Genomic DNA, 18,841 nt, shown 5'->3' with positions numbered 1-18,841 from the left:
GTTTATTTCCCACATAAAATTTTGTAGACATGGACTAGAATCACCTGCTTTGGCTTTGGCACAGAAAAACCTAACAGTTCTCTAGCAGGCATAGAGCTAAAGACTACCTTGACAGACAAGTCTGTACCTTGGCTATAAAACCATATCAATGGGGAAATCTATTACAAAGAGTAGCTGTTGCAACTGAGATAGGGAATGGCATTTTAATTTTAGAATTCATATTAAGTGAAAGACTAAACTCAACCTTTAGAAAAATCTCACTAATCTCACATTTTTAAACAAAGCCATGCTTGTTTTTGCTATACTTGATCAGAAGAATGAATACATCAAAAGATTTCTGCTGCCATAGCTAAAGTTCTTCCAAGAAAATGGGGAAAAAGTCACAGAAGACACATGAATCATAATTTGTTCAAATGTTGTTTTAAGATGTTTAAATCTCAACCAACTACATACCGATTGGTAGAGCGAAATCTATTTGTGACGTTCTCGCAGATTTGAAACACCTGATCATCTGCAAGCATCACTGTAAAGTGATACTTTGAGGAAGGCTGCAGTTGGTATCACAGCCCTCATCAGCAGGTGTTATAGCTATCTACTCTAATTCCAAAATGTTCACAAGAACAAAAGAAGATTTTGACCGGCTGAGTGAAAAGGCGTGGCAAACTGAACATCAAACTATATCTACCGGACAGCTGTAGTTCTGTTTGCTCTGCAGTGGCAATCCAGCCTCATAATGAAATAATGGATCACCATTTAGTTTACATAGCCAGCAATAAGGCCATTAAAGCAAGCTAGAACAGACTTGACTGAATAGGGTTAAGCAGCATGAATCTAAGACATCTAAAAGATCAATATAATTGTATTATATTGTCCATACACCAGAAGAGGCTCATGAGCCATGACAGCTTCTTTTTTAAACTTGTCCTTCAGTTCCACCTTATGTAAGAATAAATGTAGCAGTGGAGTGGGTGGCAAAAAGACTCACTTCTCCCAATGCGTCCTCTGCTGAGGTGGTGGAGGCTTTCCTCCACCAGGATCAGATGCCAGTCCTCAAAGGGATGGGGATCAGTGAGCTGAGGAGGAAAGGCTAAGTAGGCCTACTGACCAGAAGTGCTATGCGCCAATGTCTGCTTCTCTAGCAGTAGGTTCCCACTAGGCCCACCCACTCAACAAAGGTGAACTGTGGAAGGGGTGGTGGGAGGTCTTATTATCTCAGTAAGAGCCTTGTTGTGCAGTAAGTGCTAAGGTGGACAACACAGAGCTTCCTGATTCAGTAGATGATGGTGCCCATCCTTGGTGCCAAAAAACAGCAATAGCCAACCCCCTCCACCTCTCCCATTTCTTTGTTGGACACTTCACTAACAGTACCTCACTCCCAGCCATGCTGAAACATTATACACCTCGTCAGTCTGGCGCCTGCCTGAATATGCAGGGGCCATGGGAATGGCTTGCAATTGCAGCTCACAGCCAGCAGAAGCCATCAGCTCTCTCTGGCACCGAGCCAGCAGCCAAACAGCTGAGGTCTCCTCTGGTTCACCGTGTGGGAGCTCAGAGAAGCAAGCAAGTTTGCTGTGCCTAGTGGTTACTCTCATCCTGACATCTGGAAACGCAAAGAGACAGTTCATTGGTGGTGGTGAAAGCTGATCTCAGTTAGTGCGCAGTGAGGGCCCTTCAGTAATTTAACATACTTCTCCTTCCTACACCCTGGAAAAATGGAATTGCTACTATCTTCATTTTACAGAAGTGGCACTAAGGCACAGAGAAATTAAGAGTATACCGAGACAGCAATGTAAGACCAGCAGTATTAGAACTTGAGTTAGAAGAACTCTTGGACCCTCGTTCCCTCCCCTCCTTCCCCCACAAAATACCCAGCATTACCCAACCCCCTCCAACTCTCCCTTCTCTTACCTGGACACCTCAATAGCAGCAGTGGCATTCTCACTCCCTGACATGCAGACATTTTAAACACTTCTTGCAGCTGGCAGCTCTGTCTGCATGCTCAGGAGCTAAGTAAAGAATAAGGGGATATTACTTCTACATAGTATCAGACAAGTTAAGTCTCCAAGTTGGACCCTGGTACCCCAGGTTTGTGGCATTCTCTGCTGGGCCCCAAAGTGGCTGCTTTCTTCCATCTACTGGAGGAGCTGCAGAACTCCTGGAGAGGCATAGTATCAACAGTGGATCTCCTTTAGAGTAAGATACTTATGGCCCTGGATGGAAATAACAACAGCCTCTGCGCACACACTGTAACTATGGAGACTCTACCTAGAAACTGTGGAGGCCAGAAAAATATGGCTAGAGCCACACTGAATGGAGTGTTGTACAGTGTCACTCTGGTTGTGTCTTGAAGACTGCGTGCACGTTGGCGGGGAAACTTGGTGGAGGAGTGATAACAAGAGAAGCTAAAAAGGATGCTAGATTGTAGAGAATGGAGAGAGGATGAGCTTGACAGGAAAAATGTATTGATGTTAGATGGAGAAGGAGCCAGGAATTGAAAGTTGTGGTGACAAAGGACTGCAAACACAGTGATACATGTTCATATAATATTCGACTCAGAATGCTGCATAATTATCCAGCTATCCAAAATCCTGAATGTTAGAGGGCTTTCCTCTCATCCTCTCTCCTGGTTCTTGTCACGCAGACAGAGAGTGCAGGCAACATGATGTTTATGGGGCTTAGTTTCCAATAAGCATGGGTACCCGAACTCCGACACTGCAGAGCCCTACTTCCCAGTGTCCTTACCCCTTCCTCAGCAGACATAATTATACCTAAAATGCCTAACCACAGTTCCATCCCTTACAAATTGTAGTTATAAGAACTTAAGAATGGCCATACTGGGTCAGACCAAAGGTCCATCTAGCCCAGTGTCCTGTCTTCCGACAGTGGCCAATGCCAGATGCCCCAGAGGGAGTGAACAGAACAGATAATAATCAAGTGAATCCTCCCCCGTCATCCACTTCCAGCTGCTGACAAATGGAGGCTGGGAACACCATTCCTACTCATCATAGCTAATAAGTATCGATGGACTTATCCTCCATGAATTTATCTTGTTATTTTTGGACGCTGTTAAAGTCCTAGCCTTCATAACCTCCTCTGGCAAGGAATACCATACGTTGACCAAGCTCTGTGTGAAGAAATACTTCCTTTAGTTTGTTTTAAATCTGTTACCTATTAATTTCATTTGGTGAGCCCTAGTGCTCTCATGTTCCAGAGGCCTGAGATCTTCATCCCATCTCCATTGTACTCCATGGGAGGGGTGAGGAGTGCAATTGTGCTGCTGTCAGGAATAGGCATTTCTTTGGCCTTTTAGTGTTTTAATTTCCTCCCCTCCTATTCCCCTTTTTCTCTCTTTACTGGTTGCTTGATCTTGCCTTGAGATAGAAGTTGACAATCTTAAAATGTGCTTTCATATATTATACTCCCATCATGACTGGCAACACTTTGGCTGTGGCCACACTTGGCCAAAAGTTCGAAATGGCCATGCAAATAGCTATTTCGAAGATTACTAATGAGGCATTGAATTGAATATTCAGTGCCCAATTAGCATTAGGATGCTTCCAGCCACGGTGCTTCGAAAGCTCTACTTTCGAATGCTTGAGGCTCTGCGCAGCTACACAGGGCTTATTTTTGAAAGGGGGATAAGGGGATTTCGAAAAGGACCCCCATGTAGCCATACCGAGCCGCGAGCATTCAAAAGCAGCACTTTCGAAGCGCCGCGGCTGGAAGCATCCTATTGCTAATGAGGCACTGAATATTCAATTCAGCGCCTCATTAGTAATCTTCGAAATGGTCATTTGCATAGCTATTTCAAAGTTTTGGCCAAGTGTGGCCACAGCCTTTAACTGATCTTATACGTTCCCTGTATACTGACAAGCCCATCTAGGTAGGCAGAAGCAACATACACAGTGTCTTTGTCCTTAGTTTACACACATTAGTAAGGGTCCCTTTGTTCACACATATTAGGAAAAATGTATGTGTATCAAAAAATCAATAGGCAAACAAAACTCAAATACAGGCCTGAATCCTACATTGGCACTAGCACTCCTGACATTGCAGCACATCATCACATGATCCATTTATAAATATTTGAGTCCCCTGTCTTTTGCATTTTTTCCTCTTAAATAATTATACAATTTGTATTGACAGGAATCAGAGCCTTATCCCACTCCCATTAAGGTCAACAGAAACAGTTCAACAGGCCTCACTGGCAGTTCTACTGGTCTCTAACACTGTCCCTACTCCAAATCTGACATCCTTATTCTGAGTTTTTGGTCAGGTACTCTCACTTCAGGAAACAAGCATTTAATCACTTTCAATATTGATAACACTTGACGTTTGCTGCAGTCACCTCCTAACTATATCTTAAACCAATCCATTTTAGTTCTGCAGAAAAATATATTAACCCATTCAAAGGGAATAACTGAAGAATGAATAGTGCAGAGACAAAAGGATTTAAAAGACAATTCAAGCTATATCTCAGATATATAAATGGCATCTTTATAATTTAAGAAAGAAAACACAAGCTAATAAAATGTATTGGCAAATTGAATTCAGTACACTGTACCATTCTATTCTCAGTCACACTTACTAGACACACCAGTATCAGCACAACAGTAACCACATCTGTTCAATAACAGCACAACAGTTATATAATATCAAACACTCTGAATTAAATCTTCAGTAACAGATAAGAATTATTTTAATTAATAATTCACTAAATGGGATTATCAAATAGATTTCTAAGTATCCTACATTTCTCTGCTACTGCAGGAACACCAAATCATAGTCTCTGTAGATAGGGGGAGAAAGATAAACCGAGGGACTTGAGATACAGAACGATGAATGGGGAATATAATACCATCATAATTACAGGAGCGTTTTATTTCATCGTATTCTCTCATTGCCTTATTATATACAATAAGGGGTCCACCATTTCTTACACACATAAGGGTATGGTACCTTTTCATTGATGAATTTATTGTCTCGTTTAGAATTTAAGCATCAGAACTTAATTTTTCTTAATACCTTTTACTAACTATTTATGGCATTGCTCTGCTCAGATAAGAGGTGCCTTATACCACAGATATATATTTATTTTAAAATTACTCATCTATTTACAAGGAAAACTCCAGTGACATGAGTGTGTGTGTTCGTTGTGCATTCTTTTTAAAATATAGGAATAAAACGTGCTCCCCTTTCTATTTTTAAGCTTTTTTTTCCAGCAAGTACATACATGTTTACTCCTTTATATCTTTGGGGAAAAATGAAATATCTTCAGGGACATGCTGCCAAGAAGTTGAGAATCTCAAATGCTACATTAATCAGGTAAGAGCTGTGCTTTCAACACTTCACAATTTTCACACTACAAAAAAATGTCAAGAGAGAATAAAAAAATACACTCTTCTGAGGAATCTTGAAGCCTGTTAAGGGATATTAGTAAGAAAGATCTACAAAAGATGATGTTCATAGATAAAACACATCCTCCATGTCACAATGGCTCAGAGAACAAAATGCTCCCTGGCAGTCTGATGTGGTGGTCAGCTGTCAAAGTGAAATTTAATTTAGCAGTAACAATAGACAAAGTATGTCACTATAAGTATTTGAAAAAAATCTGAAGAACTCGCTAAATGAAATGGCCTTAATGTAAGTTTCACCCACAATAAAATCCAAATCTGACAAACCAAATTATAGAAAGACTGCATTGAAGACAAATTATGAAAACTGATCATACAGTTTTCCTTTTTAAAAAAATCTTTCTTTCCTCTCTTATCATTGTCAAAGGTACTGTTCCCTTAAAAATACCCAAGTGTCTAGCCACTGTTAACCATTTCATAACCTCCCACAGCCAAGAGCAGCCTTGTCACTGGTCAGCCCAGCACAGAAAATTACTAGATAAGCCTTCAATTAAAGAGTCTCCATAATTTGCTGGATCCTACTTAATATTTTTCCTATTCAGTTACAGTTTGGTAACTAAAAGCTAAACGCACTTCAGGATTGGTAGACCAGCTGTCTCTCCAGCCTTAGGGAGAATTTCAATTACATTTTTAGGAAAACAATTGTTTTGGCATTGACTGCAGATTAGCAATTCATGCCTTGTTTTCTCAAGAATAGGCTCTTCAATATCTCTCACCTTTCCTATGTGCCTCACTGGTCCCTCTTCCCCAGGCTACATGAGCACTGGCAAAGCACACATGGCCCTGGCATGCTTAAAAGCAATACATGAAAAAGTCTCAGCTCTAAGCATGTGTGTCACAAGGACTCTGTACACATCTCAACAGCCTAAGACCTCCAAAGCCATTACATCTCAGAGAGAGAAATGGATCTCCTGTCTGCCACCAAAGATGTTTCTGGAGGTATTAAAGTAACTCTAGTGAAGTGATGGATGAGTGACTGATATTATCAAACCATTAGAGAGTCCAATGGAAAAAACAGTGCATGACAGGTAATATTACAGACAGCACGGCAAGATATATCATTTTACATTGGCATTTCTTAAGGAAATAAAAAATCCACTGTTGCAAGCTGGTAGACTGGAGAGAACCCAATTAATTTTATACGTTGTTATGCTGAAAGGTGTTAATGGCTGACAGCAAGCATGTCTTTGATCTGAAGGCAATAACAAACCTCATTAAAGTTGATGGGCATGATAGCCGTCCTTTATTCATGCTAAACTGAAGAACCAATTACGCTGATCTGTGGAATAAAAGAGCTAAAACAATAGAATCCACCACCTAAGGCATTGGGCTACCTAGGAAAGCCTGAGCAGAAATTAACTCAGGGAGAATAATAGGACTTCACTTCAGGGCTGATTGCATATGCTGATTGGCTGCAGCTATGTTTGGCACTCAGGTTTAGAGGTAAAAAACAACCCAAAAGCAATCAGCCAGCAAAGCACTTATGAGCATAGTCCTAAGAGGATGCCTAGACATAGCCCTGTGGAGCACAGGACTGCCTGGAAGGCAAGCTTGGAAACCGGGAGCAAGAAAACTGCCTGCTATTGTTTGTTCCTATGCTGTTCAAGGAACCAGACCATTGCACACATCGGCCACGTCTACACGTGCACGCTACTTCGAAGTACCGGCGCCAACTTCGAAATAGCGCCTGTCACGGCTACATGTGTTGGGCGCTATTTCGAAGTTGAAATCGACGTTAGGCGGCGAGACGTCGAAGTCGCTAACCCCATGAGGGGATGGGAATAGCGCCCTACTTCGAAGTTGAACATCGAAGTAGGGCATGTGTAGACGATCCGTGTTCCACAACATCGAAATAGCGAGGTCCGCCATGGTGGCCATCAGCTGAGGGGTTGAGAGACGCTCTCTCTCCAGCCCCTGAGGGGCTCTATGGTCACCGTGTGCCGCAGACCTTAGCCCAGGGCTTCTGGCTGCTGCTGCTGCAGCTGGGGATCCATACTGCATGCACAGGGTCTGCAACCAGTTGTCGGCTCTGTGGATCTTGTGTTGTTTAGTGCAACTGTGTCTGGGAGGGGCCCCTTAAGGGAGCGGCTTGCTGTTGAGTCCGCCCTGTGACCCTGTCTGCAGCTGTTCCTGGCACCCTTATTTCGATGTGTGCTACTTTGGCGTGTAGACGTTCCCTCGCAGCCCCTATTTCGATGTGGTGCTGCCCAGCGTCGAAGTTGAACGTCAACGTTGCCAGCCCTGGAGGACGTGTAGACGTTATTCATCGAAATAGACTATTTCGATGTCGCTACATCGAAATAAGCTATTTCGATGTAGCGTGCACGTGTAGACGTAGCCATCGTTTGCAAATACAAAGAATATCCAGTAAGTCCAAGGAAATAGATATACAAAACATACGTTGGGGTGGAAGCTTGCCCTAATCTGTAAGCAAATTAAACTCACCCACAAAGAGCTATCCAAGACTGTGTCTACACATCCCTGCTCCTTTTGTACGGGGCATGTTAATGAGGCAGTTTGGAAGATGCTAATGAGGCACTGACATGAATATGCAGCGCTTCATTAGCATAATGGTGGTTGTGTGCGATTCAAAAGTGCCGCTTTCAGAATGCACGCCACCCATGTAGACAGGGGCCTTTTGAAAGGACCCCTTCCTATTTTGTCTCAGGAATAAGGGGCTTTTGAAGTCAGGGGGTCCTTTCAAAAGCCCCCGTCTACATGGGTGGTATGCATTCCAAAAGCGGTACTTTCAAATCACTCACATCCACCATTATGCTCATGATGCATTGCATATTCATGTCAGTGCCTCATTAGCACCTTCCAAACTGCCTCATTAACATACCATATGTAGACATAGCCCAATTGTCCACAGAAGACAGATGATCTCTACTGGGAGTTTTAATATTCAGAAGACTTGAAGAAATTCTGTAAAGAACAGAAGAAAATAGAGAGTGTGCTGCCATCACATAGCCAAAACATAAGATGGATAGACTTCTGATGCTGAGAGGCAAAGATCCACTGGTGATGGTTCATACCAACACAAATGATACTATGTCATGAGCAACGAAGGGTCCTGTGGCACCTTATAGACTAACAGAAAAGTTTTGAGCATGAGCTTTCGTGAGCAGACTCACTTCATCAGATGGTGAGTCTGTGCTCACGAAAGCTCATGCTCAAAACTTTTCTGTTAGTCTATAAGGTGCCACAGGACCCTTCGTTGCTGTTACAGATCCAAACTAACACGGCTACCCCTCCGATACTTGACACCATGTCATGAGATAGCTCAGAGATGGAAGATGACTTCAGAGAACTCAGAACTCAGAAGTGTGCTAAAGAAGAGATTCCACACAATCTTCTCTGAGATTCTTCCACTCCCACAAGTGAGGAAAGTGTTCTGAGGAACATTGGTCCACCTCCTGTGGTGAGGGTGTGGGGCCTTTGGGTTTTGATACCTGCCTCGCTACAAACCTCAGCAAAAAGGGGACCAATCTCTCAGGGACAGGCTGGCAACAGTAGTTAGGAAGGGGTTAAACTAAGCAAAAGGTTAAGTAAAAAGAAGGAATATATGAACATTCATTTAACACAAAATCCATATGTTGAGAACAAATTAATCAAGGAACCAAAGAACATGCACAGAAGAAATTCTTTAATTATCTATGCACCATACTAGGAGTCTGGGTAACGAGGGGAATTGAAATCGCTCATTTATGAGCATAAATTCGATCTAACTGCTTTTACTAAAACCTGATAGGATGATTTGCATGATTAGAATGTTAAAAATCAGTGGTGATAATCTATTTAAGAATGAGCAAATGAGCAAAACAGGGTGTGGCACTCTGTCAAAATGGTATTACCTATTTGCATGCCACTGATCAATGGGAACAAAATTACCGTAAACCTTCATATCCAGCTGCCAAAGGACAAGGAGGTTGCCAGATATTCAAATATTCTGGATGATAGAGAGGTATACTTAGCTATGCATAACACTAAAGAAAAACAAGATTAGCTATTAAGAAACAAACAAAGGTGTATGCAGAGTACTTTATTTACCAACAACACTATTGTACCTATCAAATTCACAGAGCTGGAAAAGACCTTGAGAGGTCATTGAATCCAGTCCCTTGTCCTGACTGTAAGGCCTATCACCATCCCTGGTATTTTTTTTTAAATCTATTTGCCCCAGATTCTGAAATAGCCCCCTCAAGAACTGAGCTTACAACCCTGGGTTTAACAGGCCAGTACTCAAACCACTGAGCTATCTCCCACAGCTACCAATTAAGTTAACCTGCTCCAGACTCTTGAAAGGCCCCCACAAGGATTGAGCTCATAACCTTGAGTTTACAAGGCCAATGCTCTAACCAATAAGCTATGCCTCCACCCTGCAAACTGCAAACTTATACTGTATTTGCTGCATTTATTCATGTTTACTTTGACTATAATGTACTTATGGAAAACGTAACTAAAATTTACTTATGGGTTAAATGCCAGTTATCTGAGAGTTCTGGATGATAGAATGCCACATATGAAAGAGTTTATTGTATCTTGAATGTTTATGGACCAGTGTCCTAAGAGATAAAGAACAAAGTTCTTTACTAGTTGGTGTCTGAAAACGACTGCAAAAAACACACTAAGAATCAGGATGACCATCTTCTTAAAAACCTACCTACAATCTACAATAGAGAAATTATTTCCCACACTTCTCAGAAACAGTGCAAAGACCTAAGGAGTCAGGTTAATGGATGTGCTGAGCCAGTGGGAAGTAATTGGTTTAAAAAAGGAAAGAAGGACAATCCAGGAAACTACAGACTAGCCAGCCTTAGCTCAATACCTGAGAAAATAATGGAGGGGATCCTCAAGGAATCCATTTTGGAGCACCTGGAAGAGGGGAATGCAATCAAGAGTAGTCAACATGGATTCACTAAGGGTAAGTTATGCCTGACCAATCTAACTTCTATGATGAGGTAACAGGCTCTGTGGACATGGGGAAGTCAGCAGATGTGATCTACCTTGACTTCAGCAAAGCTTCTCATATTGTCTCCCAGAACATTCTTGCCCATAAGCTGAGGAAGTATGGATTGGATCCATAGACTATAAGATGGATAGAAAGCTGGCTTGGTGGTTGGGCCCAACAGGTGGTGGTCAATGGCTCAATAACTGGAAGGCGGTTGGTTTCAAGGGGAGTACCCCAGGGCTTGGTTCTGGGGCCAGTGTTGTTCAACATCTTTATTAATGACCTGGATGAGGGACTGGATTGCACCCTCAGCAAGTTTGCAGACCTAGGAGTTATGGTGGATGAAAGGCTGGATATGAGTAAACAGTATGCCCTTGTACCAAGAAGGCTAACGGCATGAGTCCATTAAAGAGCATTGTGAGCAAATCTAGAGAAGTGGTTGTTTCCCTCTGTTCAGCACTAGTGAGGCCACATCTGGAATATTTTGTCTGGTTTTGCACACACACACACCCCCCCGTCAAAACAAAAAACAGTCAAGTAGCACTTTAAAGACTAGCGAAATGGTTTATTAGGTGAGCTTTCGTGGGACAGACCCCCCCAGTATTAAAAAGGATGTGGATTTGCTGGAACAGGCTCAGCAGAGGGCAATGAAAATGCTTAAGGTGCTGGAGCATATGACCTATGAAGAGAGGCTGAGGGATCTGGGCTCATATAGTTTACAGAAGAGAAGACTGAGGGGTGATTTAATAACAGCCTTCAACTTCCTGAAGGAGACCTCTAGAGAGGATGGAGAGAAACTGTTCGCATTGTGACAGATGTCAGAACAAGGAGCAATTGTCTGAAATTCCAGAAGGAGAGGAATAAGTTGGATATTAGGAAAAACTACTTCACCAGGAGGGTAGTGAAGCACTGGAATGTGTTGTCTAGAGCGCTGGTGGATTCTCCATCCCGAGGTTATTAAGTCCCAGTCCTGGCTAGGATGACCTAGTTGAGGTTGATCCTTCTTGAAGCAGGAGGTTGGACTAGATGACCTACTGAGGTCCCTTCCAGCCCTATGATTCTAAGATGCCAGGGAGTAAGGGAGGATTGTTGGGTGGATGGGAGAAGTATGGAACAGATTTGTGGGGTGGGGAGTTTTCAAAGAATCTTCCCCATGAAGATCCGGGCTGAGCCCTACCTTCATCTGCCTTGTCTCTATGTGGTCCTACGCACCCAGTCTCCTTTCAGTCAGGTGTATCTGCATGCCCTCATATGGCACTGTGCCCATGTACACCTGCACCCTCACTCAGCTCAGCATAGCTCCCCCTATTTCCATGTGTCTCTGCACTTCAATCCCCTTTTCATCCCATTCAGTCAGGCACAGCTGCACCTGTACCCATATCCCCTCTCTTTTGGCACCATATCAGCTCCTGTAGGATGAAAGGTGTAATTGCAGCTTCCCTTCACCACCCTGTCAGAAGAAATTATTCTGCAGGAAAGAAAATCCATGGAGGATATTAATTCTGCTGTTGAATGGAATTCCCCCAAAGAGAGATATCTCATGCTTCCAATACTAAAACATCCTTGGAATTTCTAAACATTATAGATGGCAATTCTATAACTCAAAAAGGGTTTCACAGGCAAGACATGGAAATTCTTTATTAGTTCCCCCCCTAGCAGACAAACAGGAAACAATCTTTTAACATCAGAGAGGCACCCGTGTTAGTCTGTATTTTTGAGAACAATAAGATGTCCTGTGGCACCTTACAAACTAACAGATATTTTGGAGCATAAGTTTTCATGGACAAAGACCCGCTTCAACAGATGCACAATCTTTGAGCATAATATTAATGGTAACTTAGGTATAAATAATCAAGATGTAATCACTTATAATGTGCAAGCAAAATAAAGTCTGGATCGCTTATATATATGCTTCTGGTTTAAAATGTGCAACACCACAAATGTGAAAATGATTATGAGCCAAATGAGCTGAAAGAATCTAATCACAAAAATGTGAATGATAATTGGAAATCATTTAAGAATACTTTAGTAGCTCTCCAAAATGCCACTATCCCACAGGAAACTGCAGGTTGAAAAAAAAACCACCTTGGTTTACAGGGTGAGTGAAGGCAACAATAAAAATTTGTATTATATACAGGATGGGAAAAAGGGAAGTGATAATAATGACTATAAATCAGAAGCTAGAAATTCCAGAAGATTGACAAGAGAAGCAAAAGACACAAGAAGACATCTCTGTACTGCAGATTTAAGGACAATCAGAAGGAAGTTTTTAAAAATACTACAAACAAAAATAATCCTGACAAATAGTACTCACACAATAGTAGACAGAAATGGTAGAATAAAAAACACATAGAGAAAAGACAAATGTATTCAATAAATATTTGGAGAAAACAAATGATATAGTTTCACCTTATGGTGATGACAGCACTCTTTCCATTCTATTTGTATATGTGGAAAATATTAAACAGAAGCTCTGAAAGTCAAATATTTTAAAATCAACATGCCCAAATAACTGTTATCCAAGAGTTTTTCAAGAGCTGGCTAAAGAGTTAACTGAACCATTACATTGGTTCATAAGCATCATACTGATGATGTAACAGAATTCTGCAAGGTATTTAATATGATACCGAACAAAATTTTGATTAAAAAGCTTCAACAATATAAAATTACCATGACACATTCTAAATTCTTATCCCTATACTAACATTTTATCAGTAATCCAGAAAAAAACCATAACTTCATCACTAATAAAGTTTGCAGGAGAGGTAAATAATGAATAGAATAGGTCACTGATTCAAAGCAATCTGCATCACTTGGTAAGATGGCAACAAGCAAACAATATGCATTCTAATATTAGGGTGACCATCCATCCCGCTTTTTGGTTGGACGGTTCCATATATGGGACGTGATGTCCCTTCTTATTTTGGAAAAGGAACCAATTGTCCCATATTTTCTGCCAGCAGCTATGGCTGCCCTGTCCCTGCCACTGAGGCTCGGGGAAAGTGGCGCAAAGCGCCACGGCTGTCCCGTCCCTGAAGCTTCCTTGGGGTTCCCTGGAGCACTGGGGGCTGCTGTTGGCCTGGGGTATGGGAGTCAGGGCAGCTGCCGCCTCCTTCTCAGCTCGCTGAAGCTTGGAGGAGCTGTCCCTCACCCCCTATGTCCCTGTCACATATTTGGGACAGGGAGATATGGTGGCCCTATCTAATATGGCCAAATATACACACACACACACACACACACACTGAGCAAATGTTGTCCTCTGTACAGGGAAGTAGTGACTTTTAAAAAGATTCAAAAATCGTGGCAGATCATGGACTGAGCATGAACTCCCAATGTCAAGCTGTGGCCAAAAGAGCTAATGTGATCCTGGAATGCACAAACAGGGGAATCTCAAAGTTATTTTACCTCTAAATTTACAAGTGTTATAACCACTGCCGGAATACTGTGTCCAGTTCTGCTATTAAAGAAGGATGTTGATAAATTGCAAATGGTTCAGAGAATAGCCACAAGAATGATTAAAAGACTGGTAAGTATGCTTTATAGTGATAGACTCAAAGAGCCCCATCTATTTAGCGTAAGAAACAGAAGGTTAAGGGGTTTCTTGATTACAGTTTATAAGTATTTATATGGCAAACAAGTATTTAATAATGGGTTCTCTAGTCAAGCAGAGAAAGCTGTAACATGATCCAACTGGCTGGAAGTTGAAGCTAGACAAATTCAAACCGGAAGTAAAGTATAAATTTTTAACAAAGAGGGCAATTAGTCATTGGAACAATGTACCACAGGTCATGGTAGATTCTCCTTCACTGACAATTTTTAAATAAAGCCTATTTTTTTTCCCTAATAGATAATGCTCCAGGAATTATTTGGGGAAATTTTATGACCTGTGTTATTCAAGAGGTCAGACCAGATGATCACAATTACCCCTCCTGGCCTTGGAATCTATGAATAACACATATTCTGCTAATTTAATGCAAAAAAGGACGTCAAGTAACATTCTTCAGCCAGTTCCTATGAACCTGTTTTCTTCCTACTTTTAAGTAGTCAAGAAAAGCTGTAATTTCATGCTCCTTTTAAGTCAGTGTGCCTACATGATATTCCCCAGCAGATATGGAATGTCTATATTAAAGATCATTCATATAATCACCTTATTTCCATAATGGACAGCAAAAATAATAAATGTAAGATTGACAAAACTTCTCCATCAAAAGCTATGAAAACAATTAAATAACTTCTACACATTTAGGAAATAAATATTCTGAGAACAATAAGCTGAAGAACATTATGGGCAATGGCTATACACATGTGAAACTTACATCAGATTTGTAAATATGCCTAAAGCAAGCATCAGCTTTTATATCTTGTTATATTGTTTCTTCAAAGGAAGGAAATGAGACTCGATGTATGTAAGAGGGAAAAAGAATGACATAACACTTCTGAAAAGCAAAGATATTTTAAACAGGAAAAAGATGCAACTTGATAAAAGACTTCCTTGTCCACAACATTCAATCTAGCATCTCTTAGGAACACATCCACTAAATGTTAGAAAAATAAATTAAAAATTGCAGTATTAATTTAAGAGTACTTTTTGAAGAGTACTGTGACAGTGTCAGGCCAGAGGGCTACCTTACAAGAAGAGAGAGGCAGTTCCAAAAAGTAGAAATGACCCTCACTAATCAGGAGGTATCACAGGCAGAGTGGGAGCAGCAGGCAAAGGGCTGCAGTAAATCAATTAGGGCCAGCTGATCCCACTTGCTGCAGCCACAGGCCTTTTAAAAAGCCTTACCTTCCCCCTTCCTTCAACCCCCTCCCCCATAGGAAGTTGTGGAGAGAGAAGAGGAGGAGGTTGGAGAGAAGTGTAGAGATTAGAACTGATAAGGGGAGAGTCAAAGAGTAGCTAAGGAGAACGCCAGCCTTACCAGAAACAAAAGAGGAGTGTTTGGGCTCCCTTCCCCCTGTAACTTCAGAGCCCAGACCACAGCTGGGAAGGACTGATTATTCAGCCTAGACAAACCAGGAGGCTCCTACCCAATGCCCTTCTAGCTAAGGGACAGAAACCCGAACCCCAGCAAGGACAAGTGGAACCCCTATGGTGGAACTCAAGTCTCTGGTGTGACTGTGGGCTGAAGAGACGTCTGGGGCTGAGGAATGGTACAGACCATGCCACAGTATGTACATTTAAAGAAAAGATAAATCAATTTAAAAAACTGAACTTAGATGGAAAAATGACTTCCTAATCAATAGAAAAATGACTTGCTAGCCAATAGCATTCTCAAGCAGCATAAGGTATGAACAGTCAATCCTGGATCTTCCCACTGCCACAGAGCACTAAGGATCAGGATATGACTGCGGATTCCATTGCAGCACTTTTGTTTTATTGTGTTAAGGTCATAAATGTGTGGAGTTCCAGGGTTCAGTCTTTCACGGTGCTGAGCACTCAGTCGTCAGTCCAGCCTGAAGCATGCCCATAGGTCATGAGAATGTTCACAGGACGCAGCTGGCTTTGTTACACTGTCATTTATGGGGGGGGAAAAATCTCTTTATTTTTATGCTTTCAAAGATGCTCTAATAGCATGCTGTTGGGTGTGCTATCAGAACTTATAAAAAAACAGTTTAAAAATACACAAAACATTTGCCCACAAAGAATGTTTTTCTTTTACTGACGGTGTCAATAGAAATGCTACTAAAAGTCCTGTCTAGTCTAGCAGTGGTTTAAACATTCCAATGCATACATCTTCCTCCATACGTTATCCACACTCTATGCTGTCATTTTCAAAGACAATATTCTACATCAACAAAAGCTTGACAGCACTTCCCTTGTCACTTCCCTCTATTAAGGAGCAAAGCATGAAACCCTCCTTCCAGTTAGACTCTTGTAGTTTTGGAATTGCTATTGAACTCTGATTGTATGGTATACAACTGCTTCTGTGGAAATGCTAAACACTTAACTTATTTCCTGGTTTACAATAGTCAAGGTTGGTGCTATTTTGGTTATATATTTGAAGAGCCAAGAAGATTATATTGATTTATTACAACTAATCACACAGAACTTATGTATCACTGTCAACAGAAAAGAACCTATTAAATGATTTAAATGATCACATTACTGAATGTAAAAGGTGACACACTTCAGTGATTATGATCAAGTATAATTGTTGAGGTAGTACATTAAAGGCTCTTGTACAACACTCTCAGTTAGGTTAGTTGCAAAATCTGAGTCAATATATTTTCTTGTTTCATAAAGAAGGCATTCAAAGTTTTAATGTCACAATTTAAGAAATCCAATGCACACAAACTTTCCTTTGAAAATTTCTGACCCATTACCCACGTGAATGTTACCTTCTTACCTCAGGAGTACAGCACAGCATAAACCCTGGCATGTGGGGCAAAAATTTCATAATCCACAAAACAAATAAATAATTACATATTTTTAATGGGAATTTCTTTTCAACACCACAAGTTTCTTAGGTTGGATTCCTCACTACCAGGATCCATAACTCACAACCAGTAATAGATGTCTCACCACAGCAATTGATGCAAGTGCTTTTCACCATCCAAAACTCTACAGTTACTGCGCCTTGTGCTTTCACCACAATGAAAGAAAGAGACTTAGCAGGAAACAAAACTCAGATGGAAGGTGCTAGCAAAGCCGTGTTTTTAAAGAGTAAAACTGACAAAACCTGGTCACTGTCCTTAATGCCCATTCAGAGTGATTTGTTTGATGGAGAGAGAAATGCTACATAACTTAGTATACACTGGGTAATAATTTCTCTTGGGGAATTTCTGTAGCACTGGAACAGGGATATTTCTATAGGAAATGGCTGTATCCACTGCTCCATCAACAGCTTTCACTTAGGTCACAACACCAGACTTTGTATTCCTCTGCAACCACCACTCCAGCTTACATCCATCTCTTCCTAGATACAGAGGGGAGGGCTAGACTCTATTCGCAACTTCTCTATGCTTTTCAGAAACATTAAATTTTTCATTTGAACTTGTACCTATAATACTTCTTCCCTTATAAATACTGTACCCGTGGAAGGGGGAAATACTTGCAAAATCAGATTTATTCTTTAGCATCAGCTAATGGTATGTTGTTGTCCAGAACACTCTGAATCAGACAATACTCCTCATGTATCTGTTGCTGTTTTAACTGCTGTTAAATATTAAGAACTTTTTAACTGAGTTACACGAAGACTATCAGTAGTGACAAAACTAACAGGGAAAGAGCATGGAATAATTTAAAACTTTCACTAGAAGTCTACAGCAAAACAAGAAACAAAGAGCTTGAGCTGTGCCAAGACATATACTTCTGACCCAGTTCCTGCTTTTGGAAGGAGAGATTGTGGCTGAGTGACCTGGGGAAGGTTGCTGAACCACCCATTCTGTTTCGAGCTGGTCTGGAAAGAGAAGTTACTCACCTGTGGTAACGATGGTTCTTTGAAATGTGTCCCCGTGGGTGCTCCACAATAGGTGTCGGGCTCGCCCGGTGCTACAGATCGGAAATCTTCCAGCAGTTTCTCCAGGATCGCGCATGCGCCGGCGCGCGCCGCCCCCCTGCGCGCCCCCAGCCGCGTGCACGATCCGGTCCCCGCCAGTTCCTTGACCAACCGCCTCGGATGCTCCTGAAAAACACTAGACAGAGATCTGAAGCGGGGAGGATGGGCGGGTGGTGGAGCACGCACGGGGACACATCTCGAAGAACCATCGTTACCACAGATGAGTAACTTCTCTTTCTTCTTCGAGTGGTCCCCGTGGGTGCTCCACAATAGGTGACTACCCAGCAGTAACCCAAGTAAGGAGGTGGGTAATCGGTTTATGTGCAGCTTGCCCCCGAGAGGACTGCTGTTGACAGACAGGTATCCTCTTCGAATACCCGAGGCAGGGCATAACACTCGGCGAAGGTGTCGTAGGATGACCAGGTCGCCGCTCTACAGATGTCTTTTAACATGATGCCCTTGAAGAAGGCTGTTGACGCCGCCACCGCCCTGATGGAGTGAGCCCTGGGCGGGGCCAGCAAAGGAGCATTTTGAAGCTCGTAACACATTTTTATACAGGACACAATGTGCTTTGAGATTCTCTGTGAAGAGAGACCTTTTCCTTTTGACCTGGGAGCGAGAGAGACTAGAAGCCTGTCCGTTTTCCGGAAGGACTTCGTTCTGTCTATGTAGAAGGCCAACGCCCTCCTCACATCCAGGAGATGCACGTGTGCCTCCTTGCCGGAGCTGTGAGGCTTCGGGTAAAACGAGGGTAAAACTACTGGCTCGTTAAGATTGGACTCCGAAGAGACTTTTGGAACAAAGGCTGGGTGCAGCCTTAAGCTTACCACCTCTTTTGAGAAGACTGTGCAGTGCGGTGTTGCCATCACTGCCGCGAGCTCACTCACCCTGCGGGCTGATGTAGTTGCAAGGAGGAAGGTTGTTTTTATCGTAAGGAGACGTATGGGAACTGTGGCTAATGGTTCAAAAGGTGGACC

General features: G+C 42.0%; 1 protein-coding gene across 7 annotated transcripts in view; it reads right to left on the bottom strand.

The window, feature by feature from the left end:
• The window catches only part of FHIT (fragile histidine triad diadenosine triphosphatase), a 1,117,930-nt gene that overhangs the window by 943,125 nt on the left and 155,964 nt on the right, over nt 1-18,841 (bottom strand). For 4 of the 7 annotated variants that reach the window (XM_075005823.1, XM_075005819.1, XM_075005825.1 and 1 more), the window contains exon 3: nt 1,909-2,006. The exons of the other annotated variants lie outside the window; for them this stretch is intronic. The gene's annotated coding sequence lies outside the window, so the exon portion shown is untranslated. The remainder of the gene's footprint in view (nt 1-1,908; nt 2,007-18,841) is intronic. 7 annotated transcript variants of the gene reach the window in all.

This window comes from Carettochelys insculpta, chromosome 11 (genome assembly GCF_033958435.1).
Source record: "Carettochelys insculpta isolate YL-2023 chromosome 11, ASM3395843v1, whole genome shotgun sequence".
In the NCBI taxonomy this organism is placed as follows: domain Eukaryota; kingdom Metazoa; phylum Chordata; order Testudines; family Carettochelyidae; genus Carettochelys; species Carettochelys insculpta.
This window is presented reverse-complemented; position numbering and strand designations above follow the sequence as displayed.